This window comes from Salminus brasiliensis, chromosome 11 (assembly GCF_030463535.1).
Source record: "Salminus brasiliensis chromosome 11, fSalBra1.hap2, whole genome shotgun sequence".
In the NCBI taxonomy this organism is placed as follows: domain Eukaryota; kingdom Metazoa; phylum Chordata; class Actinopteri; order Characiformes; family Bryconidae; genus Salminus; species Salminus brasiliensis.
The window spans coordinates 32,477,951-32,499,685 of record NC_132888.1 but is presented as its reverse complement, the minus strand read 5'-3'; the positions used below and the strand labels follow the sequence as shown (position 1 = coordinate 32,499,685).

The window sequence follows — 21,735 nt, the reverse complement described above, 5'->3', positions numbered from 1 at the left end:
ATTTACATCTTTTGCACAAATTTGTAGTTGAAACTCTTTTGTGTTGTAAATGTTGATGTGTTGAAATGGAATGCTTTTGCTTGGTTTTGAACAAATATGGTCTTAGCTATGAAATTTGAATCCTCTAGTTTGCAAGGTGCTTCTGCTTACGGCCATTCCACCCTTAGAATGCCTGATCTCGTCTGATCTCAGAAGCTACCTAGGGTTGGGCCTGGTTAGTACTTGAATGGAAGACTGTCTGGGAATATCAGGTGTTGTAAGCTTTTCCAATCCTGCAAACAATTAAAGCTTACATTTCCATGTTATTTACATCTTTTGCACAAATTTGTAGTTGAAACTCTTTTGTGTTGTAAATGTTGATGTGTTGAAATGGAATGCTTTTGCTTGGTTTTGAACAAATATGGTCTTAGCTATGAAATTTGAATCCTCTAGTTTGCAAGGTGCTTCTGCTTACGGCAATTCCACCCTTAGAATGCCTGATCTCGTCTGATCTCAGAAGCTACCTAGGGTTGGGCCTGGTTAGTACTTGAATGGGAGACTGTCTGGGAATATCAGGTGTTGTAAGCTTTTCCAATCCTGCAAACAATTAAAGCTTACATTTCCATGTTATTTACATCTTTTGCACAAATTTGTAGTTGAAACTCTTTTGTGTTGTAAATGTTGATGTGTTGAAATGGAATGCTTTTGCTTGGTTTTGAACAAATATGGTCTTAGCTATGAAATTTGAATCCTCTAGTTTGCAAGGTGCTTCTGCTTACGGCCATTCCACCCTTAGAATGCCTGATCTCGTCTGATCTCAGAAGCTACCTAGGGTTGGGCCTGGTTAGTACTTGAATGGGAGACTGTCTGGGAATACCAGGTGTTGTAAGCTTTTCCAATCCTGCAAACAATTAAAGCTTACATTTCCATGTTATTTACATCTTTTGCACAAATTTGTAGTTGAAACTCTTTTGTGTTGTAAATGTTGATGTGTTGAAATGGAATGCTTTTGCTTGGTTTTGAACAAATATGGTCTTAGCTATGAAATTTGAATCCTCTAGTTTGCAAGGTGCTTCTGCTTACGGCCATTCCACCCTTAGAATGCCTGATCTCGTCTGATCTCAGAAGCTACCTAGGGTTGGGCCTGGTTAGTACTTGAATGGGAGACTGTCTGGGAATATCAGGTGTTGTAAGCTTTTCCAATCCTGCAAACAATTAAAGCTTACATTTCCATGTTATTTACATCTTTTGCACAAATTTGTAGATGAAACTCTTTTGTGTTGTAAATGTTGATGTGTTGAAATGGAATGCTTTGTGTTGTAAATGTTGATGTGTTGAAATGGAATGCTTTTGCTTGGTTTTGAACAAATATGGTCTTAGCTATGAAATTTGAATCCTCTAGTTTGCAAGGTGCTTCTGCTTACGGCCATTCCACCCTTAGAATGCCTGATCTCGTCTGATCTCAGAAGCTACCTAGGGTTGGGCCTGGTTAGTACTTGAATGGGAGACTGTCTGGGAATACCAGGTGTTGTAAGCTTTTCCAATCCTGCAAACAATTAAAGCTTACATTTCCATGTTATTTACATCTTTTGCACAAATTTGTAGTTGAAACTCTTTTGTGTTGTAAATGTTGATGTGTTGAAATGGAATGCTTTTGCTTGGTTTTGAACAAATATGGTCTTAGCTATGAAATTTGAATCCTCTAGTTTGGAAGGTGCTTCTGCTTATGGCCATTCCACCCTTAGAATGCCTGATCTCGTCTGATCTCAGAAGCTACCTAGGGTTGGGCCTGGTTAGTACTTGAATGGGAGACTGTCTGGGAATACCAGGTGTTTTAAGCTTTTCCAATCCTGCAAACAATTAAAGCTTACATTTCCATGTTATTTACATCTTTTGCACAAATTTGTAGATGAAACTCTTTTGTGTTGTAAATGTTGATGTGTTGAAATGGAATGCTTTGTGTTGTAAATGTTGATGTGTTGAAATGGAATGCTTTTGCTTGGTTTTGAACAAATATGGTCTTAGCTATGAAATTTGAATCCTCTAGTTTGCAAGGTGCTTCTGCTTACGGCCATTCCACCCTTAGAATGCCTGATCTCGTCTGATCTCAGAAGCTACCTAGGGTTGGGCCTGGTTAGTACTTGAATGGGAGACTGTCTGGGAATACCAGGTGTTGTAAGCTTTTCCAATCCTGCAAACAATTAAAGCTTACATTTCCATGTTATTTACATCTTTTGCACAAATTTGTAGTTGAAACTCTTTTGTGTTGTAAATGTTGATGTGTTGAAATGGAATGCTTTTGCTTGGTTTTGAACAAATATGGTCTTAGCTATGAAATTTGAATCCTCTAGTTTGCAAGGTGCTTCTGCTTACGGCCATTCCACCCTTAGAATGCCTGATCTCGTCTGATCTCAGAAGCTACCTAGGGTTGGGCCTGGTTAGTACTTGAATGGGAGACTGTCTGGGAATACCAGGTGTTGTAAGCTTTTCCAATCCTGCAAACAATTAAAGCTTACATTTCCATGTTATTTACATCTTTTGCACAAATTTGTAGTTGAAACTCTTTTGTGTTGTAAATGTTGATGTGTTGAAATGGAATGCTTTTGCTTGGTTTTGAACAAATATGGTCTTAGCTATGAAATTTGAATCCTCTAGTTTGCAAGGTGCTTCTGCTTACGGCCATTCCACCCTTAGAATGCCTGATCTCGTCTGATCTCAGAAGCTACCTAGGGTTGGGCCTGGTTAGTACTTGAATGGGAGACTGTCTGGGAATACCAGGTGTTGTAAGCTTTTCCAATCCTGCAAACAATTAAAGCTTACATTTCCATGTTATTTACATCTTTTGCACAAATTTGTAGTTGAAACTCTTTTGTGTTGTAAATGTTGATGTGTTGAAATGGAATGTTTTTGCTTGGTTTTGAACAAATATGGTCTTAGCTATGAAATTTGAATCCTCTAGTTTGCAAGGTGCTTCTGCTTACAGCCATTCCACCCTTAGAATGCCTGATCTCGTCTGATCTCAGAAGCTACCTAGGGTTGGGCCTGGTTAGTACTTGAATGGGAGACTGTCTGGGAATACCAGGTGTTTTAAGCTTTTCCAATCCTGCAAACAATTAAAGCTTACATTTCCATGTTATTTACATCTTTTGCACAAATTTGTAGATGAAACTCTTTTGTGTTGTAAATGTTGATGTGTTGAAATGGAATGCTTTGTGTTGTAAATGTTGATGTGTTGAAATGGAATGCTTTTGCTTGGTTTTGAACAAATATGGTCTTAGCTATGAAATTTGAATCCTCTAGTTTGCAAGGTGCTTCTGCTTACGGCCATTCCACCCTTAGAATGCCTGATCTCGTCTGATCTCAGAAGCTACCTAGGGTTGGGCCTGGTTAGTACTTGAATGGGAGACTGTCTGGGAATACCAGGTGTTGTAAGCTTTTCCAATCCTGCAAACAATTAAAGCTTACATTTCCATGTTATTTACATCTTTTGCACAAATTTGTAGTTGAAACTCTTTTGTGTTGTAAATGTTGATGTGTTGAAATGGAATGCTTTTGCTTGGTTTTGAACAAATATGGTCTTAGCTATGAAATTTGAATCCTCTAGTTTGCAAGGTGCTTCTGCTTACGGCCATTCCACCCTTAGAATGCCTGATCTCGTCTGATCTCAGAAGCTACCTAGGGTTGGGCCTGGTTAGTACTTGAATGGAAGACTGTCTGGGAATACCAGGTGTTGTAAGCTTTTCCAATCCTGCAAACAATTAAAGCTTACATTTCCATGTTATTTACATCTTTTGCACAAATTTGTAGTTGAAACTCTTTTGTGTTGTAAATGTTGATGTGTTGAAATGGAATGCTTTTGCTTGGTTTTGAACAAATATGGTCTTAGCTATGAAATTTGAATCCTCTAGTTTGCAAGGTGCTTCTGCTTACGGCCATTCCACCCTTAGAATGCCTGATCTCGTCTGATCTCAGAAGCTACCTAGGGTTGGGCACGGTTAGTACTTGAATGGGAGACTGTCTGGGAATACCAGGTGTTGTAAGCTTTTCCAATCCTGCAAACAATTAAAGCTTACATTTCCATGTTATTTACATCTTTTGCACAAATTTGTAGATGAAACTCTTTTGTGTTGTAAATGTTGATGTGTTGAAATGGAATGCTTTGTGTTGTGAATGTTGATGTGTTGAAATGGAATGCTTTTGCTTGGTTTTGAACAAATATGGTCTTAGCTATGAAATTTGAATCCTCTAGTTTGCAAGGTCCTTCTGCTTACGGCCATTCCACCCTTAGAATGCCTGATCTCGTCTGATCTAAGACGCTACCTAGGGTTGGGCCTGGTTAGTACTTGAATGGGAGACTGTCTGGGAATACCAGGTGTTGTAAGCTTTTCCAATCCTGCAAACAATTAAAGCTTACATTTCCATGTTTTTAACATCTTTTGCACAAATTTGTAGTTGAAACTCTTTTGTGTTGTAAATGTTGATGTGTTGAAATGGAATGTTTTTGCTTGGTTTTGAACAAATATGGTCTTAGCTATGAAATTTGAATCCTCTAGTTTGCAAGGTGCTTCTGCTTGCGGCCATTCCATCCTTAGAATGCCTGATCTTGTCTGATCTCAGAAGCTACCAAGGGTTGGGCCTGGTTAGTACTTGAATGGGAGACTGTCTGGGAATACCAGGTGTTGTAAGCTTTTCCAATCCTGCAAACAATTAAAGCTTACATTTCCATTTTATTTACATCTTTTGCACAAATTTGTAGTTGAAACTCTTTTGTGTTGTAAATGTTGATGTGTTGAAATGGAATGCTTTTGCTTGGTTTTGAACAAATATGGTCTTAGCTATGAAATTTGAATCCTCTAGTTTGCAAGGTGCTTTTGCTTACGGCCATTCCACCCTTAGAATGCCTGATCTCGTCTGATCTCAGAAGCTACCTAGGGTTGGGCCTGGTTAGTACTTGAATGGGAGACTGTCTGGGAATACCAGGTGTTGTAAGCTTTTCCAATCCTGCAAACAATTAAATCTTACATTTCCATGTTATTTACATCTTTTGCACAAATTTGTAGTTGAAACTCTTTTGTGTTGTAAATGTTGATGTGTTGAAATGGAATGCTTTTGCTTGGTTTTGAACAAATATGGTCTTAGCTATGAAATTTGAATCCTCTAGTTTGCAAGGTGCTTCTGCTTACGGCCATTCCACCCTTAGAATGCCTGATCTCGTCTGATCTCAGAAGCTACCTAGGGTTGGGCCTGGTTCGTACTTGAATGGGAGACTGTCTGGGAATACCAGGTGTTGTAAGCTTTTCCAATCCTGCAAACAATTAAAGCTTACATTTCCATGTTATTTACATCTTTTGCACAAATTTGTAGTTGAAACTCTTTTGTGTTGTAAATGTTGATGTGTTGAAATGGAATGCTTTTGCTTGGTTTTGAACAAATATGGTCTTAGCTATGAAATTTGAATCCTCTAGTTTGCAAGGTGCTTCTGCTTACGGCCATTCCACCCTTAGAATGCCTGATCTCGTCTGATCTCAAAAGCTACCTAGGGTTGGGCCTGGTTAGTACTTGAATGGGAGACTGTCTGGGAATACCAGGTGTTGTAAGCTTTTCCAATCCTGCAAACAATTAAAGCTTACATTTCAATGTTATTTACATCTTTTGCACAAATTTGTAGTTGAAACTCTTTTGTGTTGTAAATGTTGATGTGTTGAAATGGAATGCTTTTGCTTGGTTTTGAACAAATATGGTCTTACCTATGAAATTTGAATCCTCTAGTTTGCAAGGTGCTTCTGCTTACGGCCATTCCACCCTTAGAATGCCTGATCTCGTCTGATCTCAGAAGCTACCTAGGGTTGGTCCTGGTTAGTACTTGAATGGGAGACTGTCTGGGAATACCAGGTGTTGTAAGCTTTTCCAATCCTGCAAACAATTAAAGCTTACATTTCCATGTTATTTACATCTTTTGCACAAATTTGTAGTTGAAACTCTTTTGTGTTGTAAATGTTGATGTGTTGAAATGGAATGCTTTTGCTTGGTTTTGAACAAATATGGTCTTAGCTATGAAATTTGAATCCTCTAGTTTGCAAGGTGCTTCTGCTTACGGCCATTCCACCCTTAGAATGCCTGATCTCGTCTGATCTCAGAAGCTACCTAGGGTTGGGCCTGGTTAGTACTTGAATGGGAGACTGTCTGGGAATACCCGGTGTTGTAAGCTTTTCCAATCCTGCAAACAATTAAAGCTTACATTTCCATGTTATTTACATCTTTTGCACAAATTTGTAGTTGAAACTCTTTTGTGTTGTAAATGTTGATGTGTTGAAATGGAATGCTTTTGCTTGGTTTTGAACAAATATGGTCTTAGCTATGAAATTTGAATCCTCTAGTTTGCAAGGTGCTTCTGCTTACGGCAATTCCACCCTTAGAATGCCTGATCTCGTCTGATCTCAGAAGCTACCTAGGGTTGGGCACGGTTAGTATTTGAATGGGAGACTGACTGGGAATACCAGGTGTTGTAAGCTTTTCCAATCCTGCAAACAATTAAAGCTTACATTTCCATGTTATTTACATCTTTTGCACAAATTTGTAGATGAAACTCTTTTGTGTTGTAAATGTTGATGTGTTGAAATGGAATGCTTTGTGTTGTAAATGTTGATGTGTTGAAATGGAATGCTTTTGCTTGGTTTTGAACAAATATGATCTTAGCTATGAAATTTGAATCCTCTAGTTTGCAAGGTGCTTCTGCTTACGGCCATTCCACCCTTAGAATGCCTGATCTCGTCTGATCTCAGAAGCTACCTAGGGTTGGGCCTGGTTAGTACTTGAATGGGAGACTGTCTGGGAATATCAGGTGTTGTAAGCTTTTCCAATCCTGCAAACAATTAAAGCTTACATTTCCATGTTATTTACATCTTTTGCACAAATTTGTAGTTGAAACTCTTTTGTGTTGTAAATGTTGATGTGTTGAAATGGAATGCTTTTGCTTGGTTTTGAACAAATATGGTCTTAGCTATGAAATTTGAATCCTCTAGTTTGCAAGGTGCTTCTGCTTACGGCCATTCCACCCTTAGAATGCCTGATCTTGTCTGATCTCAGAAGCTACCTAGGGTTGGGCACGGTTAGTACTTGAATGGGAGACTGTCTGGGAATACCAGGTGTTGTAAGCTTTTCCAATCCTGCAAACAATTAAAGCTTACATTTCCATGTTATTTACATCTTTTGCACAAATTTGTAGATGAAACTCTTTTGTGTTGTAAATGTTGATGTGTTGAAATGGAATGCTTTGTATTGTAAATGTTGATGTGTTGAAATGGAATGCTTTTGCTTGGTTTTGAACAAATATGGTCTTAGCTATGAAATTTGAATCCTCTAGTTTGCAAGGTGCTTCTGCTTACGGCCATTCCACCCTTAGAATGCCTGATCTCGTCTGATCTCGGAAGCTACCTAGGGTTGGGCCTGGTTAGTACTTGAATGGGAGACTGTCTGGGAATACCAGGTGTTGTAAGCTTTTCCAATCCTGCAAACAATTAAAGCTTACATTTCCATGTTATTTACATCTTTTGCACAAATTTGTAGTTGAAACTCTTTTGTGTTGTAAATGTTGATGTGTTGAAATGGAATGCTTTTGCTTGGTTTTGAACAAATATGGTCTTAGCTATGAAATTTGAATCCTCTAGTTTGCAAGGTGCTTCTGCTTACGGCCATTCCACCCTTAGAATGCCTGATCTCGTCTGATCTCAGAAGCTACCTAGGGTTGGGCCTGGTTAGTACTTGAATGGGAGACTGTCTGGGAATACCAGGTGTTGTAAGCTTTTCCAATCCTGCAAACAATTAAAGCTTACATTTCCATGTTATTTACATCTTTTGCACAAATTTGTAGTTGAAACTCTTTTGTGTTGTAAATGTTGATGTGTTGAAATGGAATGCTTTTGCTTGGTTTTGAACAAATATGGTCTTAGCTATGAAATTTGAATCCTCTAGTTTGCAAGGTGCTTCTGCTTACGGCCATTCCACCCTTAGAATGCCTGATCTCGTCTGATCTCAGAAGCTACCTAGGGTTGGGCCTGGTTAGTACTTGAATGGGAGACTGTCTGGGAATACCAGGTGTTGTAAGCTTTTCCAATCCTGCAAACAATTAAAGCTTACATTTCCATGTTATTTACATCTTTTGCACAAATTTGTAGTTGAAACTCTTTTGTGTTGTAAATGTTGATGTGTTGAAATGGAATGCTTTTGCTTGGTTTTGAACAAATATGGTCTTAGCTATGAAATTTGAATCCTCTAGTTTGCAAGGTGCTTCTGCTTACGGCCAATCCACCCTTAGAATGCCTGATCTCGTCTGATCTCAGAAGCTACCTAGGGTTGGGCCTGGTTAGTACTTGAATGGGAGACTGTCTGGGAATACCAGGTGTTGTAAGCTTTTCCAATCCTGCAAACAATTAAAGCTTACATTTCCATGTTATTTACATCTTTTGCACAAATTTGTAGTTGAAACTCTTTTGTGTTGTAAATGTTGATGTGTTGAAATGGAATGCTTTTGCTTGGTTTTGAACAAATATGGTCTTAGCTATGAAATTTGAATCCTCTAGTTTGGAAGGTGCTTCTCCTTACGGCCATTCCACCCTTAGAATGCCTGATCTCGTCTGATTTCAGAAGCTACCTAGGGTTGGGCCTGGTTAGTACTTGAATGGGAGACTGTCTGGGAATACCAGGTGTTGTAAGCTTTTCCAATCCTGCAAACAATTAAAGCTTACATTTCCATGTTATTTACATCTTTTGCACAAATTTGTAGTTGAAACTCTTTTGTGTTGTAAATGTTGATGTGTTGAAATGGAATGCTTTTGCTTGGTTTTGAACAAATATGGTCTTAGCTATGAAATTTGAATCCTCTAGTTTGCAAGGTGCTTCTGCTTACGGCCATTCCACCCTTAGAATGCCTGATCTCGTCTGATCTCAGAAGCTACCTAGGGTTGGGCCTGGTTAGTACTTGAATGGGAGACTGTCTGGGAATACCAGGTGTTGTAAGCTTTTCCAATCCTGCAAACAATTAAAGCTTACATTTCCATGTTATTTACATCTTTTGCACAAATTTGTAGATGAAACTCTTTTGTGTTGTAAATGTTGATTTGTTGAAATGGAATGCTTTGTATTGTAAATGTTGATTTGTTGAAATGGAATGCTTTTGCTTGGTTTTGAACAAATATGGTCTTAGCTATGAAATTTGAATCCTCTAGTTTGCAAGGTGCTTCTGCTTACGGCCATTCCACCCTTAGAATGCCTGATCTCGTCTGATCTCAGAAGCTACCTAGGGTTGGGCCTGGTTAGTACTTGAATGGGAGACTGTCTGGGAATACCAGGTGTTGTAAGCTTTTCCAATCCTGCAAACAATTAAAGCTTACATTTCCATGTTATTTACATCTTTTGCACAAATTTGTAGTTGAAACTCTTTTGTGTTGTAAATGTTGATGTGTTGAAATGGAATGCTTTTGCTTGGTTTTGAACAAATATGGTCTTAGCTATGAAATTTGAATCCTCTAGTTTGCAAGGTGCTTCTGCTTACGGCCATTCCACCCTTAGAATGCCTGATCTAGTTTGATCTCAGAAGCTACCTAGGGTTGGGCCTGGTTAGTACTTGAATGGGAGACTGTCTGGGAATACCAGGTGTTGTAAGCTTTTCCAATCCTGCAAACAATTAAAGCTTACATTTCCATGTTATTTACATCTTTTGCACAAATTTGTAGTTGAAACTCTTTTGTGTTGTAAATGTTGATGTGTTGAAATGGAATGCTTTTGCTTGGTTTTGAACAAATATGGTCTTAGCTATGAAATTTGAATCCTCTAGTTTGGAAGGTGCTTCTGCTTACGGCCATTCCACCCTTAGAATGCCTGATCTCGTCTGATCTCAGAAGCTACCTAGGGTTGGGCCTGGTTAGTACTTGAATGGGAGACTGTCTGGGAATACCAGGTGTTGTAAGCTTTTCCAATCCTGCAAACAATTAAAGCTTACATTTCCATGTTATTTACATCTTTTGCACAAATTTGTAGTTGAAACTCTTTTGTGTTGTAAATGTTGATGTGTTGAAATGGAATGCTTTGTGTTGTAAATGTTGATGTGTTGAAATGGAATGCTTTTGCTTGGTTTTGAACAAATATGGTCTTAGCTATGAAATTTGAATCCTCTAGTTTGCAAGGTGCTTCTGCTTACGGCCATTCCACCCTTAGAATGCCTGATCTCGTCTGATCTCAGAAGCTACCTAGGGTTGGGCCTGGTTAGTACTTGAATGGGAGACTGTCTGGGGATATCAGGTGTTGTAAGCTTTTCCAATCCTGCAAACAATTAAAGCTTACATTTCCATGTTATTTACATCTTTTGCACAAATTTGTAGTTGAAACTCTTTTGTGTTGTAAATGTTGATGTGTTGAAATGGAATGCTTTTGCTTGGTTTTGAACAAATATGGTCTTAGCTATGAAATTTGAATCCTCTAGTTTGCAAGGTGCTTCTGCTTACGGCCATTCCACCCTTAGAATGCCTGATCTCGTCTGATCTCAGAAGCTACCTAGGGTTGGGCACGGTTAGTACTTGAATGGGAGACTGTCTGGGAATACCAGGTGTTGTAAGCTTTTCCAATCCTGCAAACAATTAAAGCTTACATTTCCATGTTATTTACATCTTTTGCACAAATTTGTAGATGAAACTCTTTTGTGTTGTAAATGTTGATGTGTTAAAATGGAATGCTTTGTATTGTAAATGTTGATGTGTTGAAATGGAATGCTTTTGCTTGGTTTTGAACAAATATGGTCTTAGCTATGAAATTTGAATCCTCTAGTTTGCAAGGTGCTTCTGCTTATGGCCAATCCACCCTTAGAATGCCTGATCTCGTCTGATCTCAGAAGCTACCTAGGGTTGGGCCTGGTTAGTACTTGAATGGGAGACTGTCTGGGAATACCAGGTGTTGTAAGCTTTTCCAATCCTGCAAACAATTAAAGCTTACATTTCCATGTTATTTACATCTTTTGCACAAATTTGTAGTTGAAACTCTTTTGTGTTGTAAATGTTAATGTGTTGAAATGGAATGCTTTTGCTTGGTTTTGAACAAATATGGTCTTAGCTATGAAATTTGAATCCTCTAGTTTGGAAGGTGCTTCTGCTTACGGCCATTCCACCCTTAGAATGCCTGATCTCGTCTGATCTCAGAAGCTACCTAGGGTTGGGCCTGGTTAGTACTTGAATGGGAGACTGTCTGGGAATACCAGGTGTTGTAAGCTTTTCCAATCCTGCAAACAATTAAAGCTTACATTTCCATGTTATTTACATCTTTTGCACAAATTTGTAGTTGAAACTCTTTTGTGTTGTAAATGTTGATGTGTTGAAATGGAATGCTTTTGCTTGGTTTTGAACAAATATGGTCTTAGCTATGAAATTTGAATCCTCTAGTTTGCAAGGTGCTTCTGCTTACAGCCATTCCACCCTTAGAATGCCTGATCTCGTCTGATCTCAGAAGCTACCTAGGGTTGGGCCTGGTTAGTACTTGAATGGGAGACTGTCTGGGAATACCAGGTGTTGTAAGCTTTTCCAATCCTGCAAACAATTAAAGCTTACATTTCCATGTTATTTACATCTTTTGCACAAATTTGTAGTTGAAACTCTTTTGTGTTGTAAATGTTGATGTGTTGAAATGGAATGCTTTTGCTTGGTTTTGAACAAATATGGTCTTAGCTATGAAATTTGAATCCTCTAGTTTGGAAGGTGCTTCTGCTTACGGCCATTCCACCCTTAGAATGCCTGATCTCGTCTGATCTCAGAAGCTACCTAGGGTTGGGCACGGTTAGTACTTGAATGGGAGACTGTCTGGGAATACCAGGTGTTGTAAGCTTTTCCAATCCTGCAAACAATTAAAGCTTACATTTCCATGTTATTTACATCTTTTGCACAAATTTGTAGATGAAACTCTTTTGTGTTGTAAATGTTGATGTGTTGAAATGGAATGCTTTGTATTGTAAATGTTGATGTGTTGAAATGGAATGCTTTTGCTTGGTTTTGAACAAATATGGTCTTAGCTATGAAATTTGAATCCTCTAGTTTGCAAGGTGCTTCTGCTTACGGCCAATCCACCCTTAGAATGCCTGATCTCGTCTGATCTCAGAAGCTACCTAGGGTTGGGCCTGGTTAGTACTTGAATGGGAGACTGTCTGGGAATACCAGGTGTTGTAAGCTTTTCCAATCCTGCAAACAATTAAAGCTTACATTTCCATGTTATTTACATCTTTTGCACAAATTTGTAGTTGAAACTCTTTTGTGTTGTAAATGTTGATGTGTTGAAATGGAATGCTTTTGCTTGGTTTTGAACAAATATGGTCTTAGCTATGAAATTTGAATCCTCTAGTTTGGAAGGTGCTTCTGCTTACGGCCATTCCACCCTTAGAATGCCTGATCTCGTCTGATCTCAGAAGCTACCTAGGGTTGGGCCTGGTTAGTACTTGAATGGGAGACTGTCTGGGAATTCCAGGTGTTGTAAGCTTTTCCAATCCTGCAAACAATTAAAGCTTACATTTCCATGTTATTTACATCTTTTGCACAAATTTGTAGTTGAAACTCTTTTGTGTTGTAAATGTTGATGTGTTGAAATGGAATGCTTTTGCTTGGTTTTGAACAAATATGGTCTTAGCTATGAAATTTGAATCCTCTAGTTTGCAAGGTGCTTCTGCTTACGGCCATTCCACCCTTAGAATGCCTGATCTCGTCTGATCTCAGAAGCTACCTAGGGTTGGGCCTGGTTAGTACTTGAATGGGAGACTGTCTGGGAATATCAGGTGTTGTAAGCTTTTCCAATCCTGCACACAATTAAAGCTTACATTTCCATGTTATTTACATCTTTTGCACAAATTTGTAGTTGAAACTCTTTTGTGTTGTAAATGTTGATGTGTTGAAATGGAATGCTTTTGCTTGGTTTTGAACAAATATGGTCTTAGCTATGAAATTTGAATCCTCTAGTTTGCAAGGTGCTTCTGCTTACGGCCATTCCACCCTTAGAATGCCTGATCTCGTCTGATCTCAGAAGCTACCTAGGGTTGGGCACGGTTAGTACTTGAATGGGAGACTGTCTGGGAATACCAGGTGTTGTAAGCTTTTCCAATCCTGCAAACAATTAAAGCTTACATTTCCATGTTATTTACATCTTTTGCACAAATTTGTAGATGAAACTCTTTTGTGTTGTAAATGTTGATTTGTTGAAATGGAATGCTTTGTATTGTAAATGTTGATTTGTTGAAATGGAATGCTTTTGCTTGGTTTTGAACAAATATGGTCTTAGCTATGAAATTTGAATCCTCTAGTTTGCAAGGTGCTTCTGCTTACGGCCATTCCACCCTTAGAATGCCTGATCTCGTCTGATCTAAGAAGCTACCTAGGGTTGGGCCTGGTTAGTACTTGAATGGGAGACTGTCTGGGAATACCAGGTGTTGTAAGCTTTTCCAATCCTGCAAACAATTAAAGCTTACATTTCCATGTTATTTACATCTTTTGCACAAATTTGTAGTTGAAACTCTTTTGTGTTGTAAATGTTGATGTGTTGAAACGGAATGCTTTTGCTTGGTTTTGAACAAATATGGTCTTAGCTATGAAATTTGAATCCTCTAGTTTGGAAGGTGCTTCTGCTTACGGCCATTCCACCCTTAGAATGCCTGATCTCGTCTGATCTCAGAAGCTACCTAGGGTTGGGCCTGGTTAGTACTTGAATGGGAGACTGTCTGGGAATACCAGGTGTTTTAAGCTTTTCCAATCCTGCAAACAATTAAAGCTTACATTTCCATGTTATTTACATCTTTTGCACAAATTTGTAGATGAAACTCTTTTGTGTTGTAAATGTTGATGTGTTGAAATGGAATGCTTTGTGTTGTAAATGTTGATGTGTTGAAATGGAATGCTTTTGCTTGGTTTTGAACAAATATGGTCTTAGCTATGAAATTTGAATCCTCTAGTTTGCAAGGTGCTTCTGCTTACGGCCATTCCACCCTTAGAATGCCTGATCTCGTCTGATCTCAGAAGCTACCTAGGTTTGGGCCTGGTTAGTACTTGAATGGGAGACTGTCTGGGAATATCAGGTGTTGTAAGCTTTTCCAATCCTGCAAACAATTAAAGCTTACATTTCCATGTTATTTACATCTTTTGCACAAATTTGTAGTTGAAACTCTTTTGTGTTGTAAATGTTGATGTGTTGAAATGGAATGCTTTTGCTTGGTTTTGAACAAATATGGTCATAGCTATGAAATTTGAATCCTCTTTAGTTTGCAATGTGCTTCTGCTTACGGCCATTCCACCCTTAGAATGCCTGATCTTGTCTGATCTCAGAAGCTACCTAGGGTTGGGCCTGGTTAGTACTTGAATGGGAGACTGTCTGGGAATACCAGGTGTTTTAAGCTTTTCCAATCCTGCAAACAATTAAAGCTTACATTTCATTGTTATTTACATCTTTTGAATAAATTTGTAGATGAAACTCTTTTGTGTTGTAAATGTTGATGTGTTGAAATGGAATGCTTTGTGTTGTAAATGTTGATGTGTTGAAATGGAATGCTTTTGCTTGGTTTTGAACAAATATGGTCTTAGCTATGAAATTTGAATCCTCTAGTTTGCAAGGTGCTTCTGCTTACGGCCATTCCACCCTTAGAATGCCTGATCTCGTCTGATCTCAGAAGCTACCTAGGGTTGGGCCTGGTTAGTACTTGAATGGGAGACTGTCTGGGAATATCAGGTGTTGTAAGCTTTTCCAATCCTGCAAACAATTAAAGCTTACATTTCCATGTTATTTACATCTTTTGCACAAATTTGTAGTTGAAACTCTTTTGTGTTGTAAATGTTGATGTGTTGAAATGGAATGCTTTTGCTTGGTTTTGAACAAATATGGTCTTAGCTATGAAATTTGAATCCTCTAGTTTGCAAGGTGCTTCTGCTTACGGCCATTCCACCCTTAGAATGCCTGATCTCGTCTGATCTCAGAAGCTACCTAGGGTTGGGCCTGGTTAGTAATTGAATGGGAGACTGTCTGGGAATATCAGGTGTTGTAAGCTTTTCCAATCCTGCAAACAATTAAAGCTTACATTTCCATGTTATTTACATCTTTTGCACAAATTTGTAGTTGAAACTCTTTTGTGTTGTAAATGTTGATGTGTTGAAATGGAATGCTTTTGCTTGGTTTTGAACAAATATGGTCTTAGCTATGAAATTTGAATCCTCTAGTTTGCAAGGTGCTTCTGCTTACGGCCATTCCACCCTTAGAATGCCTGATCTCGTCTGATCTCAGAATCTACCTAGGGTTGGGCCTGGTTAGTACTTGAATGGGAGACTGTCTGGGAATACCAGGTGTTGTAAGCTTTTCCAATCCTGCAAACAATTAAAGCTTACATTTCCATGTTATTTACATCTTTTGCACAAATTTGTAGTTGAAACTCTTTTGTGTTGTAAATATTGATGTGTTGAAATGGAATGCTTTTGCTTGGTTTTGAACAAATATGGTCTTAGCTATGAAATTTGAATCCTCTAGTTTGCTAGGTGCTTCTGCTTACGGCCATTCCACCCTCAGAATGCCTGATCTCGTCTGATCTCAGAAGCTACCTAGGGTTGGGCCTGGTTAGTACTTGAATGGGAGACTGTCTGGGAATATCAGGTGTTGTAAGCTTTTCCAATCCTGCAAACAATTAAAGCTTACATTTCCATGTTATTTACATCTTTTGCACAAATTTGTAGATGAAACTCTTTTGTGTTGTAAATGTTGATGTGTTGAAATGGAATGCTTTGTGTTGTAAATGTTGATGTGTTGAAATGGAATGCTTTTGCTTGGTTTTGAAAAAATATGATCTTAGCTATGAAATTTGAATCCTCTAGTTTGCAAGGTGCTTCTGCTTACGGCCATTCCACCCTTAGAATGCCTGATCTCGTCTGATCTCAGAAGCTACCTAGGGTTGGGCCTGGTTAGTACTTGAATGGGAGACTGTCTGGGAATACCAGGTGTTGTAAGCTTTTCCAATCCTGCAAACAATTAAAGCTTACATTTCCATGTTATTTACATCTTTTGCACAAATTTGTAGTTGAAACTCTTTTGTGTTGTAAATGTTGATGTGTTGAAATGGAATGCTTTTGCTTGGTTTTGAACAAATATGGTCTTAGCTATGAAATTTGAATCCTCTAGGTTTGCAAGGTGCTTCTGCCTACGGCCATTCCACCCTTAGAATGCCTGATCTCGTCTGATCTCAGGAGCTACCTAGGGTTGGGCCTGGTTAGTACTTGAATGGGAGACTGTCTGGGAATACCAGGTGTTGTAAGCTTTTCCAATCCTGCAACAATTAAAGCTTACATTTCCATGTTATTTACATCTTTTGCACAAATTTGTAGTTGAAACTCTTTTGTGTTGTAAATGTTGATGTGTTGAAATGGAATGCTTTTGCTTGGTTTTGAACAAATATGGTCTTAGCTATGAAATTTGAATCCTCTAGTTTGCAAGGTGCTTCTGCTTACGGCCATTCCACCCTTAGAATGCCTGATCTCGTCTGATCTCAGAATCTACCTAGGGTTGGGCCTGGTTAGTACTTGAATGGGAGACTGTCTGGGAATACCAGGTGTTGTAAGCTTTTCCAATCCTGCAAACAATTAAAGCTTACATTTCCATGTTATTTACATCTTTTGCACAAATTTGTAGTTGAAACTCTTTTGTGTTGTAAATATTGATGTGTTGAAATGGAATGCTTTTGCTTGGTTTTGAACAAATATGGTCTTAGCTATGAAATTTGAATCCTCTAGTTTGCTAGGTGCTTCTGCTTACGGCCATTCCACCCTCAGAATGCCTGATCTCGTCTGATCTCAGAAGCTACCTAGGGTTGGGCCTGGTTAGTACTTGAATGGGAGACTGTCTGGGAATATCAGGTGTTGTAAGCTTTTCCAATCCTGCAAACAATTAAAGCTTACATTTCCATGTTATTTACATCTTTTGCACAAATTTGTAGATGAAACTCTTTTGTGTTGTAAATGTTGATGTGTTGAAATGGAATGCTTTGTGTTGTAAATGTTGATGTGTTGAAATGGAATGCTTTTGCTTGGTTTTGAAAAAATATGATCTTAGCTATGAAATTTGAATCCTCTAGTTTGCAAGGTGCTTCTGCTTACGGCCATTCCACCCTTAGAATGCCTGATCTCGTCTGATCTCAGAAGCTACCTAGGGTTGGGCCTGGTTAGTACTTGAATGGGAGACTGTCTGGGAATACCAGGTGTTGTAAGCTTTTCCAATCCTGCAAACAATTAAAGCTTACATTTCCATGTTATTTACATCTTTTGCACAAATTTGTAGTTGAAACTCTTTTGTGTTGTAAATGTTGATGTGTTGAAATGGAATGCTTTTGCTTGGTTTTGAACAAATATGGTCTTAGCTATGAAATTTGAATCCTCTAGGTTTGCAAGGTGCTTCTGCCTACGGCCATTCCACCCTTAGAATGCCTGATCTCGTCTGATCTCAGGAGCTACCTAGGGTTGGGCCTGGTTAGTACTTGAATGGGAGACTGTCTGGGAATACCAGGTGTTGTAAGCTTTTCCAATCCTGCAACAATTAAAGCTTACATTTCCATGTTATTTACATCTTTTGCACAAATTTGTAGTTGAAACTCTTTTGTGTTGTAAATGTTGATGTGTTGAAATGGAATGCTTTTGCTTGGTTTTGAACAAATATGGTCTTAGCTATGAAATTTGAATCCTCTAGTTTGCAAGGTGCTTCTGCTTACGGCCATTCCACCCTTAGAATGCCTGATCTCGTCTGATCTCAGAAGCTACCTAGGGTTGGGCCTGGTTAGTACTTGAATGGGAGACTGTCTGGGAATACCAGGTGTTGTAAGCTTTTCCAATCCTGCAAACAATTAAAGCTTACATTTCCATGTTATTTACATCTTTTGCACAAATTTGTAGATGAAACTCTTTTGTGTTGTAAATGTTGATGTGTTGAAATGGAATGCTTTGTGTTGTAAATGTTGATGTGTTGAAATGGAATGCTTTTGCTTGGTTTTGAACAAATATGGTCTTAGCTATGAAATTTGAATCCTCTAGGTTTGCAAGGTGCTTCTGCTTACGGCCATTCCACCCTTAGAATGCCTGATCTCGTCTGATCTCAGAAGCTACCTAGGGTTGGGCTTGGTTAGTACTTGAATGGGAGACTGTCTGGGAATATCAGGTGTTGTAAGCTTTTCCAATCCTGCAAACAATTAAAGCTTACATTTCCATGTTATTTACATCTTTTGCACAAATTTGTAGATGAAACTCTTTTGTGTTGTAAATGTTGATGTGTTGAAATGGAATGCTTTTGCTTGGTTTTGAACAAATATGGTCTTAGCTATGAAATTTGAATCCTCTAGTTTGGAAGGTGCTTCTGCTTACGGCCATTCCACCCTTAGAATGCCTGATCTCGTCTGATCTCAGAAGCTACCTAGGGTTGGGCCTGGTTAGTACTTGAATGGGAGACTGTCTGGGAATACCAGGTGTTGTAAGCTTTTCCAATCCTGCAAACAATTAAAGCTTACATTTCCATGTTATTTACATCTTTTGCACAAATTTGTAGATGAAACTCTTTTGTGTTGTAAATGTTGATGTGTTAAAATGGAATGCTTTGTGTTGTAAATGTTGATGTGTTGAAATGGAATGCTTTGTGTTGTAAATGTTGATGTGTTGAAATGGAATGCTTTTGCTTGGTTTTGAACAAATATGGTCTTAGCTATGAAATTTTAATCCTCTAGTTTGCAAGGTGCTTCTGCTTACGGCCATTCCACCCTTAGAATGCCTGATCTCGTCTGATCTCAGAAGCTACCTAGGGTTGGGCCTGGTTAGTACTTGAATGGGAGACTGTCTGGGAATACCAGGTGTTGTAAGCTTTTCCAATCCTGCAAACAATTAAAGCTTACATTTCCATGTTTTTTACATCTTTTGCACAAATTTGTAGTTGAAACTCTTTTGTGTTGTAAATGTTGATGTGTTGAAATGGAATGCTTTTGCTTGGTTTTGAACAAATATGGTCTTAGCTATGAAATTTGAATCCTCTAGTTTGCAAGGTGCTTCTGCTTGCGGCCATTCCATCCTTAGAATGCCTGATCTTGTCTGATCTCAGAAGCTACCAAGGGTTGGGCCTGGTTAGTACTTGAATGGGAGACTGTCTGGGAATACCAGGTGTTGTAAGCTTTTCCAATCCTGCAAACAATTAAAGCTTACATTTCCATGTTATTTACATCTTTTGCACAAATTTGTAGTTGAAACTCTTTTGTGTTGTAAATGTTGATGTGTTGAAATGGAATGCTTTTGCTTGGTTTTGAACAAATATGGTCTTAGCTATGAAATTTGAATCCTCTAGTTTGCAAGGTGCTTCTGCTTATGGCCATTCCACCCTTAGAATGCCTGATCTCGTCTGATCTCAGAAGCTACCTAGGGTTGGGCCTGGTTAGTACTTGAATGGGAGACTGTCTGGGAATACCAGGTGTTGTAAGCTTTTCCAATCCTGCAAACAATTAAAGCTTACATTTCCATGTTATTTACATCTTTTGCACAAATTTGTAGTTGAAACTCTTTTGTGTTGTAAATGTTGATGTGTTGAAATGGAATGCTTTTGCTTGGTTTTGAACAAATATGGTCTTAGCTATGAAATTTGAATCCTCTAGTTTGCAAGGTGCTTCTGCTTACGGCCATTCCACCCTTAGAATGCCTGATCTCGTCTGATCTCAGAAGCTACCTAGGGTTGGGCCTGGTTAGTACTTGAATGGGAGACTGTCTGGGAATACCAGGTGTTGTAAGCTTTTCCAATCCTGCAAACAATTAAAGCTTACATTTCCATGTTTTTTACATCTTTTGCACAAATTTGTAGTTGAAACTCTTTTGTGTTGTAAATGTTGATGTGTTGAAATGGAATGTTTTTGCTTGGTTTTGAACAAATATGGTCTTAGCTATGAAATTTGAATCCTCTAGTTTGCAAGGTGCTTCTGCTTGCGGCCATTCCATCCTTAGAATGCCTGATCTTGTCTGATCTCAGAAGCTACCAAGGGTTGGGCCTGGTTAGTACTTGAATGGGAGACTGTCTGGGAATACCAGGTGTTGTAAGCTTTTCCAATCCTGCAAACAATTAAAGCTTACATTTCCATGTTATTTACATCTTTTGCACAAATTTGTAGTTGAAACTCTTTTGTGTTGTAAATGTTGATGTGTTGAAATGGAATGCTTTTGCTTGGTTTTGAACAAATATGGTCTTAGCTATGAAATTTGAATCCTCTAGTTTGCAAGGTGCTTCTGCTTACGGCCATTCCATCCTTAGAATGCCTGATCTTGTCTCATCTCAGAAGCTACCAAGGGTTGGGCCTGGTTAGTACTTGAATGGGAGACTGTCTGGGAATACCAGGTGTTGTAAGCTTTTCCAATCCTGCAAACAATTAAAGCTTACATTTCCATGTTATTTACATCTTTTGCACAAATTTGTAGTTGAAACTCTTTTGTGTTGTAAATGTTGATGTGTTGAAATGGAATGCTTTTGCTTGGTTTTGAACAAATATGGTCTTAGCTATGAAATTTGAATCCTCTAGTTTGGAAGGTGCTTCTGCTTACGGCCATTCCACCCTTAGAATGCCTGATCTCGTCTGATCTCAGAAGCTACCTAGGGTTGGGTCTGGTTAGTACTTGAATGGGAGACTGTCTGGGAATACCAGGTGTTGTAAGCTTTTCCAATCCTGCAAACAATTAAAGCTTACATTTCCATGTTATTTACATCTTTTGCACAAATTTGTAGTTGAAACTCTTTTGTGTTGTAAATGTTGATGTGTTGAAATGGAATGCTTTTGCTTGGTTTTGAACAAATATGGTCTTAGCTATGAAATTTGAATCCTCTAGTTTGCAAGGTGCTTCTGCTTACGGCTATTCCACCCTTAGAATGCCTGATCTCGTCTGATCTCAGAAGCTACCTAGGGTTGGGCACGGTTAGTACTTGAATGGGAGACTGTCTGGGAATACCAGGTGTTGTAAGCTTTTCCAATCCTGCAAACAATTAAAGCTTACATTTCCATGTTATTTACATCTTTTGCACAAATTTGTAGATGAAACTCTTTTGTGTTGTAAATGTTGATGTGTTGAAATGGAATGCTTTGTATTGTAAATGTTGATGTGTTGAAATGGAATGCTTTTGCTTGGTTTTGAACAAATATGGTCTTAGCTATGAAATTTGAATCCTCTAGTTTGCAAGGTGCTTCTGCTTACGGCCATTCCACCCTTAGAATGCCTGATCTCGTCTGATCTCAGAAGCTACCTAGGGTTGGGCCTGGTTAGTACTTGAATGGGAGACTGTCTGGGAATACCAGGTGTTGTAAGCTTTTCCAATCCTGCAAACAATTAAAGCTTACATTTCCATGTTATTTACATCTTTTGCACAAATTTGTAGATGAAACTCTTTTGTGTTGTAAATGTTGATGTGTTGAAATGGAATGCTTTGTGTTGTAAATGTTGATGTGTTGAAATGGAATGCTTTTGCTTGGTTTTGAACAAATATGGTCTTAGCTATGAAATTTGAATCCTCTAGTTTGCAAGGTGCTTCTGCTTACGGCCATTCCACCCTTAGAATGCCTGATCTCGTCTGATCTCAGAAGCTACCTAGGGTTGGGCACGGTTAGTACTTGAATGGGAGACTGTCTGGGAATACCAGGTGTTGTAAGCTTTTCCAATCCTGCAAACAATTAAAGCTTACATTTCCATGTTATTTACATCTTTTGCA

At 38.6% G+C, this 21,735-nt stretch overlaps 69 pseudogenes; all 69 read left to right on the top strand.

Annotated features, from left to right (window-relative positions):
* The first annotated feature begins 144 nt into the window (after nucleotides 1-144).
* Nucleotides 145-263, top strand: LOC140572474 (5S ribosomal RNA; annotated as a pseudogene).
* Nucleotides 264-448: 185 nt separating this feature from the next.
* On the top strand, nucleotides 449-567 carry LOC140572084 (5S ribosomal RNA; annotated as a pseudogene).
* Nucleotides 568-752: 185 nt separating this feature from the next.
* LOC140569867 (5S ribosomal RNA) lies at nucleotides 753-871 on the top strand (annotated as a pseudogene).
* A 185-nt stretch (nucleotides 872-1,056) lies between these two features.
* On the top strand, nucleotides 1,057-1,175 carry LOC140570841 (5S ribosomal RNA; annotated as a pseudogene).
* Nucleotides 1,176-1,397: 222 nt separating this feature from the next.
* LOC140569866 (5S ribosomal RNA) lies at nucleotides 1,398-1,516 on the top strand (annotated as a pseudogene).
* Nucleotides 1,517-1,701: 185 nt separating this feature from the next.
* Nucleotides 1,702-1,820, top strand: LOC140572444 (5S ribosomal RNA; annotated as a pseudogene).
* Nucleotides 1,821-2,042: 222 nt separating this feature from the next.
* Nucleotides 2,043-2,161, top strand: LOC140569865 (5S ribosomal RNA; annotated as a pseudogene).
* A 185-nt stretch (nucleotides 2,162-2,346) lies between these two features.
* Nucleotides 2,347-2,465, top strand: LOC140569863 (5S ribosomal RNA; annotated as a pseudogene).
* A 185-nt stretch (nucleotides 2,466-2,650) lies between these two features.
* Nucleotides 2,651-2,769, top strand: LOC140569862 (5S ribosomal RNA; annotated as a pseudogene).
* A 185-nt stretch (nucleotides 2,770-2,954) lies between these two features.
* Nucleotides 2,955-3,073, top strand: LOC140573135 (5S ribosomal RNA; annotated as a pseudogene).
* A 222-nt stretch (nucleotides 3,074-3,295) lies between these two features.
* LOC140569861 (5S ribosomal RNA) lies at nucleotides 3,296-3,414 on the top strand (annotated as a pseudogene).
* A 185-nt stretch (nucleotides 3,415-3,599) lies between these two features.
* LOC140571552 (5S ribosomal RNA) lies at nucleotides 3,600-3,718 on the top strand (annotated as a pseudogene).
* A 185-nt stretch (nucleotides 3,719-3,903) lies between these two features.
* Nucleotides 3,904-4,022, top strand: LOC140572942 (5S ribosomal RNA; annotated as a pseudogene).
* Nucleotides 4,023-4,244: 222 nt separating this feature from the next.
* LOC140567022 (5S ribosomal RNA) lies at nucleotides 4,245-4,363 on the top strand (annotated as a pseudogene).
* A 185-nt stretch (nucleotides 4,364-4,548) lies between these two features.
* On the top strand, nucleotides 4,549-4,667 carry LOC140573126 (5S ribosomal RNA; annotated as a pseudogene).
* Nucleotides 4,668-4,852: 185 nt separating this feature from the next.
* Nucleotides 4,853-4,971, top strand: LOC140569860 (5S ribosomal RNA; annotated as a pseudogene).
* Nucleotides 4,972-5,156: 185 nt separating this feature from the next.
* Nucleotides 5,157-5,275, top strand: LOC140571669 (5S ribosomal RNA; annotated as a pseudogene).
* A 185-nt stretch (nucleotides 5,276-5,460) lies between these two features.
* Nucleotides 5,461-5,579, top strand: LOC140571581 (5S ribosomal RNA; annotated as a pseudogene).
* Nucleotides 5,580-5,764: 185 nt separating this feature from the next.
* LOC140572031 (5S ribosomal RNA) lies at nucleotides 5,765-5,883 on the top strand (annotated as a pseudogene).
* Nucleotides 5,884-6,068: 185 nt separating this feature from the next.
* LOC140570279 (5S ribosomal RNA) lies at nucleotides 6,069-6,187 on the top strand (annotated as a pseudogene).
* Nucleotides 6,188-6,372: 185 nt separating this feature from the next.
* On the top strand, nucleotides 6,373-6,491 carry LOC140567753 (5S ribosomal RNA; annotated as a pseudogene).
* A 222-nt stretch (nucleotides 6,492-6,713) lies between these two features.
* Nucleotides 6,714-6,832, top strand: LOC140570840 (5S ribosomal RNA; annotated as a pseudogene).
* Nucleotides 6,833-7,017: 185 nt separating this feature from the next.
* On the top strand, nucleotides 7,018-7,136 carry LOC140567128 (5S ribosomal RNA; annotated as a pseudogene).
* Nucleotides 7,137-7,358: 222 nt separating this feature from the next.
* LOC140571117 (5S ribosomal RNA) lies at nucleotides 7,359-7,477 on the top strand (annotated as a pseudogene).
* Nucleotides 7,478-7,662: 185 nt separating this feature from the next.
* On the top strand, nucleotides 7,663-7,781 carry LOC140569859 (5S ribosomal RNA; annotated as a pseudogene).
* A 185-nt stretch (nucleotides 7,782-7,966) lies between these two features.
* On the top strand, nucleotides 7,967-8,085 carry LOC140569857 (5S ribosomal RNA; annotated as a pseudogene).
* A 185-nt stretch (nucleotides 8,086-8,270) lies between these two features.
* On the top strand, nucleotides 8,271-8,389 carry LOC140571383 (5S ribosomal RNA; annotated as a pseudogene).
* A 185-nt stretch (nucleotides 8,390-8,574) lies between these two features.
* Nucleotides 8,575-8,693, top strand: LOC140566508 (5S ribosomal RNA; annotated as a pseudogene).
* Nucleotides 8,694-8,878: 185 nt separating this feature from the next.
* Nucleotides 8,879-8,997, top strand: LOC140569856 (5S ribosomal RNA; annotated as a pseudogene).
* A 222-nt stretch (nucleotides 8,998-9,219) lies between these two features.
* Nucleotides 9,220-9,338, top strand: LOC140569855 (5S ribosomal RNA; annotated as a pseudogene).
* A 185-nt stretch (nucleotides 9,339-9,523) lies between these two features.
* Nucleotides 9,524-9,642, top strand: LOC140573216 (5S ribosomal RNA; annotated as a pseudogene).
* A 185-nt stretch (nucleotides 9,643-9,827) lies between these two features.
* Nucleotides 9,828-9,946, top strand: LOC140569853 (5S ribosomal RNA; annotated as a pseudogene).
* Nucleotides 9,947-10,168: 222 nt separating this feature from the next.
* On the top strand, nucleotides 10,169-10,287 carry LOC140573383 (5S ribosomal RNA; annotated as a pseudogene).
* Nucleotides 10,288-10,472: 185 nt separating this feature from the next.
* Nucleotides 10,473-10,591, top strand: LOC140572941 (5S ribosomal RNA; annotated as a pseudogene).
* A 222-nt stretch (nucleotides 10,592-10,813) lies between these two features.
* On the top strand, nucleotides 10,814-10,932 carry LOC140572280 (5S ribosomal RNA; annotated as a pseudogene).
* Nucleotides 10,933-11,117: 185 nt separating this feature from the next.
* Nucleotides 11,118-11,236, top strand: LOC140569852 (5S ribosomal RNA; annotated as a pseudogene).
* Nucleotides 11,237-11,421: 185 nt separating this feature from the next.
* LOC140570041 (5S ribosomal RNA) lies at nucleotides 11,422-11,540 on the top strand (annotated as a pseudogene).
* A 185-nt stretch (nucleotides 11,541-11,725) lies between these two features.
* Nucleotides 11,726-11,844, top strand: LOC140572940 (5S ribosomal RNA; annotated as a pseudogene).
* Nucleotides 11,845-12,066: 222 nt separating this feature from the next.
* Nucleotides 12,067-12,185, top strand: LOC140571382 (5S ribosomal RNA; annotated as a pseudogene).
* Nucleotides 12,186-12,370: 185 nt separating this feature from the next.
* LOC140570039 (5S ribosomal RNA) lies at nucleotides 12,371-12,489 on the top strand (annotated as a pseudogene).
* Nucleotides 12,490-12,674: 185 nt separating this feature from the next.
* Nucleotides 12,675-12,793, top strand: LOC140570839 (5S ribosomal RNA; annotated as a pseudogene).
* A 185-nt stretch (nucleotides 12,794-12,978) lies between these two features.
* On the top strand, nucleotides 12,979-13,097 carry LOC140572939 (5S ribosomal RNA; annotated as a pseudogene).
* A 222-nt stretch (nucleotides 13,098-13,319) lies between these two features.
* Nucleotides 13,320-13,438, top strand: LOC140573394 (5S ribosomal RNA; annotated as a pseudogene).
* Nucleotides 13,439-13,623: 185 nt separating this feature from the next.
* LOC140572819 (5S ribosomal RNA) lies at nucleotides 13,624-13,742 on the top strand (annotated as a pseudogene).
* A 222-nt stretch (nucleotides 13,743-13,964) lies between these two features.
* LOC140573395 (5S ribosomal RNA) lies at nucleotides 13,965-14,083 on the top strand (annotated as a pseudogene).
* Nucleotides 14,084-14,270: 187 nt separating this feature from the next.
* LOC140567123 (5S ribosomal RNA) lies at nucleotides 14,271-14,389 on the top strand (annotated as a pseudogene).
* A 222-nt stretch (nucleotides 14,390-14,611) lies between these two features.
* LOC140570838 (5S ribosomal RNA) lies at nucleotides 14,612-14,730 on the top strand (annotated as a pseudogene).
* A 185-nt stretch (nucleotides 14,731-14,915) lies between these two features.
* On the top strand, nucleotides 14,916-15,034 carry LOC140566049 (5S ribosomal RNA; annotated as a pseudogene).
* A 185-nt stretch (nucleotides 15,035-15,219) lies between these two features.
* On the top strand, nucleotides 15,220-15,338 carry LOC140571268 (5S ribosomal RNA; annotated as a pseudogene).
* A 185-nt stretch (nucleotides 15,339-15,523) lies between these two features.
* On the top strand, nucleotides 15,524-15,642 carry LOC140571356 (5S ribosomal RNA; annotated as a pseudogene).
* A 222-nt stretch (nucleotides 15,643-15,864) lies between these two features.
* On the top strand, nucleotides 15,865-15,983 carry LOC140569851 (5S ribosomal RNA; annotated as a pseudogene).
* Nucleotides 15,984-16,169: 186 nt separating this feature from the next.
* On the top strand, nucleotides 16,170-16,288 carry LOC140573410 (5S ribosomal RNA; annotated as a pseudogene).
* A 184-nt stretch (nucleotides 16,289-16,472) lies between these two features.
* LOC140571267 (5S ribosomal RNA) lies at nucleotides 16,473-16,591 on the top strand (annotated as a pseudogene).
* Nucleotides 16,592-16,776: 185 nt separating this feature from the next.
* LOC140571355 (5S ribosomal RNA) lies at nucleotides 16,777-16,895 on the top strand (annotated as a pseudogene).
* A 222-nt stretch (nucleotides 16,896-17,117) lies between these two features.
* Nucleotides 17,118-17,236, top strand: LOC140569850 (5S ribosomal RNA; annotated as a pseudogene).
* Nucleotides 17,237-17,422: 186 nt separating this feature from the next.
* LOC140573409 (5S ribosomal RNA) lies at nucleotides 17,423-17,541 on the top strand (annotated as a pseudogene).
* Nucleotides 17,542-17,725: 184 nt separating this feature from the next.
* Nucleotides 17,726-17,844, top strand: LOC140569849 (5S ribosomal RNA; annotated as a pseudogene).
* A 223-nt stretch (nucleotides 17,845-18,067) lies between these two features.
* LOC140572096 (5S ribosomal RNA) lies at nucleotides 18,068-18,186 on the top strand (annotated as a pseudogene).
* Nucleotides 18,187-18,371: 185 nt separating this feature from the next.
* LOC140569848 (5S ribosomal RNA) lies at nucleotides 18,372-18,490 on the top strand (annotated as a pseudogene).
* A 259-nt stretch (nucleotides 18,491-18,749) lies between these two features.
* Nucleotides 18,750-18,868, top strand: LOC140569847 (5S ribosomal RNA; annotated as a pseudogene).
* Nucleotides 18,869-19,053: 185 nt separating this feature from the next.
* LOC140573125 (5S ribosomal RNA) lies at nucleotides 19,054-19,172 on the top strand (annotated as a pseudogene).
* A 185-nt stretch (nucleotides 19,173-19,357) lies between these two features.
* On the top strand, nucleotides 19,358-19,476 carry LOC140570465 (5S ribosomal RNA; annotated as a pseudogene).
* Nucleotides 19,477-19,661: 185 nt separating this feature from the next.
* On the top strand, nucleotides 19,662-19,780 carry LOC140569845 (5S ribosomal RNA; annotated as a pseudogene).
* A 185-nt stretch (nucleotides 19,781-19,965) lies between these two features.
* Nucleotides 19,966-20,084, top strand: LOC140573124 (5S ribosomal RNA; annotated as a pseudogene).
* Nucleotides 20,085-20,269: 185 nt separating this feature from the next.
* On the top strand, nucleotides 20,270-20,388 carry LOC140567740 (5S ribosomal RNA; annotated as a pseudogene).
* A 185-nt stretch (nucleotides 20,389-20,573) lies between these two features.
* On the top strand, nucleotides 20,574-20,692 carry LOC140571741 (5S ribosomal RNA; annotated as a pseudogene).
* Nucleotides 20,693-20,877: 185 nt separating this feature from the next.
* On the top strand, nucleotides 20,878-20,996 carry LOC140566367 (5S ribosomal RNA; annotated as a pseudogene).
* A 222-nt stretch (nucleotides 20,997-21,218) lies between these two features.
* LOC140569844 (5S ribosomal RNA) lies at nucleotides 21,219-21,337 on the top strand (annotated as a pseudogene).
* A 222-nt stretch (nucleotides 21,338-21,559) lies between these two features.
* LOC140572938 (5S ribosomal RNA) lies at nucleotides 21,560-21,678 on the top strand (annotated as a pseudogene).
* The last annotated feature ends 57 nt before the right edge of the window (nucleotides 21,679-21,735 follow it).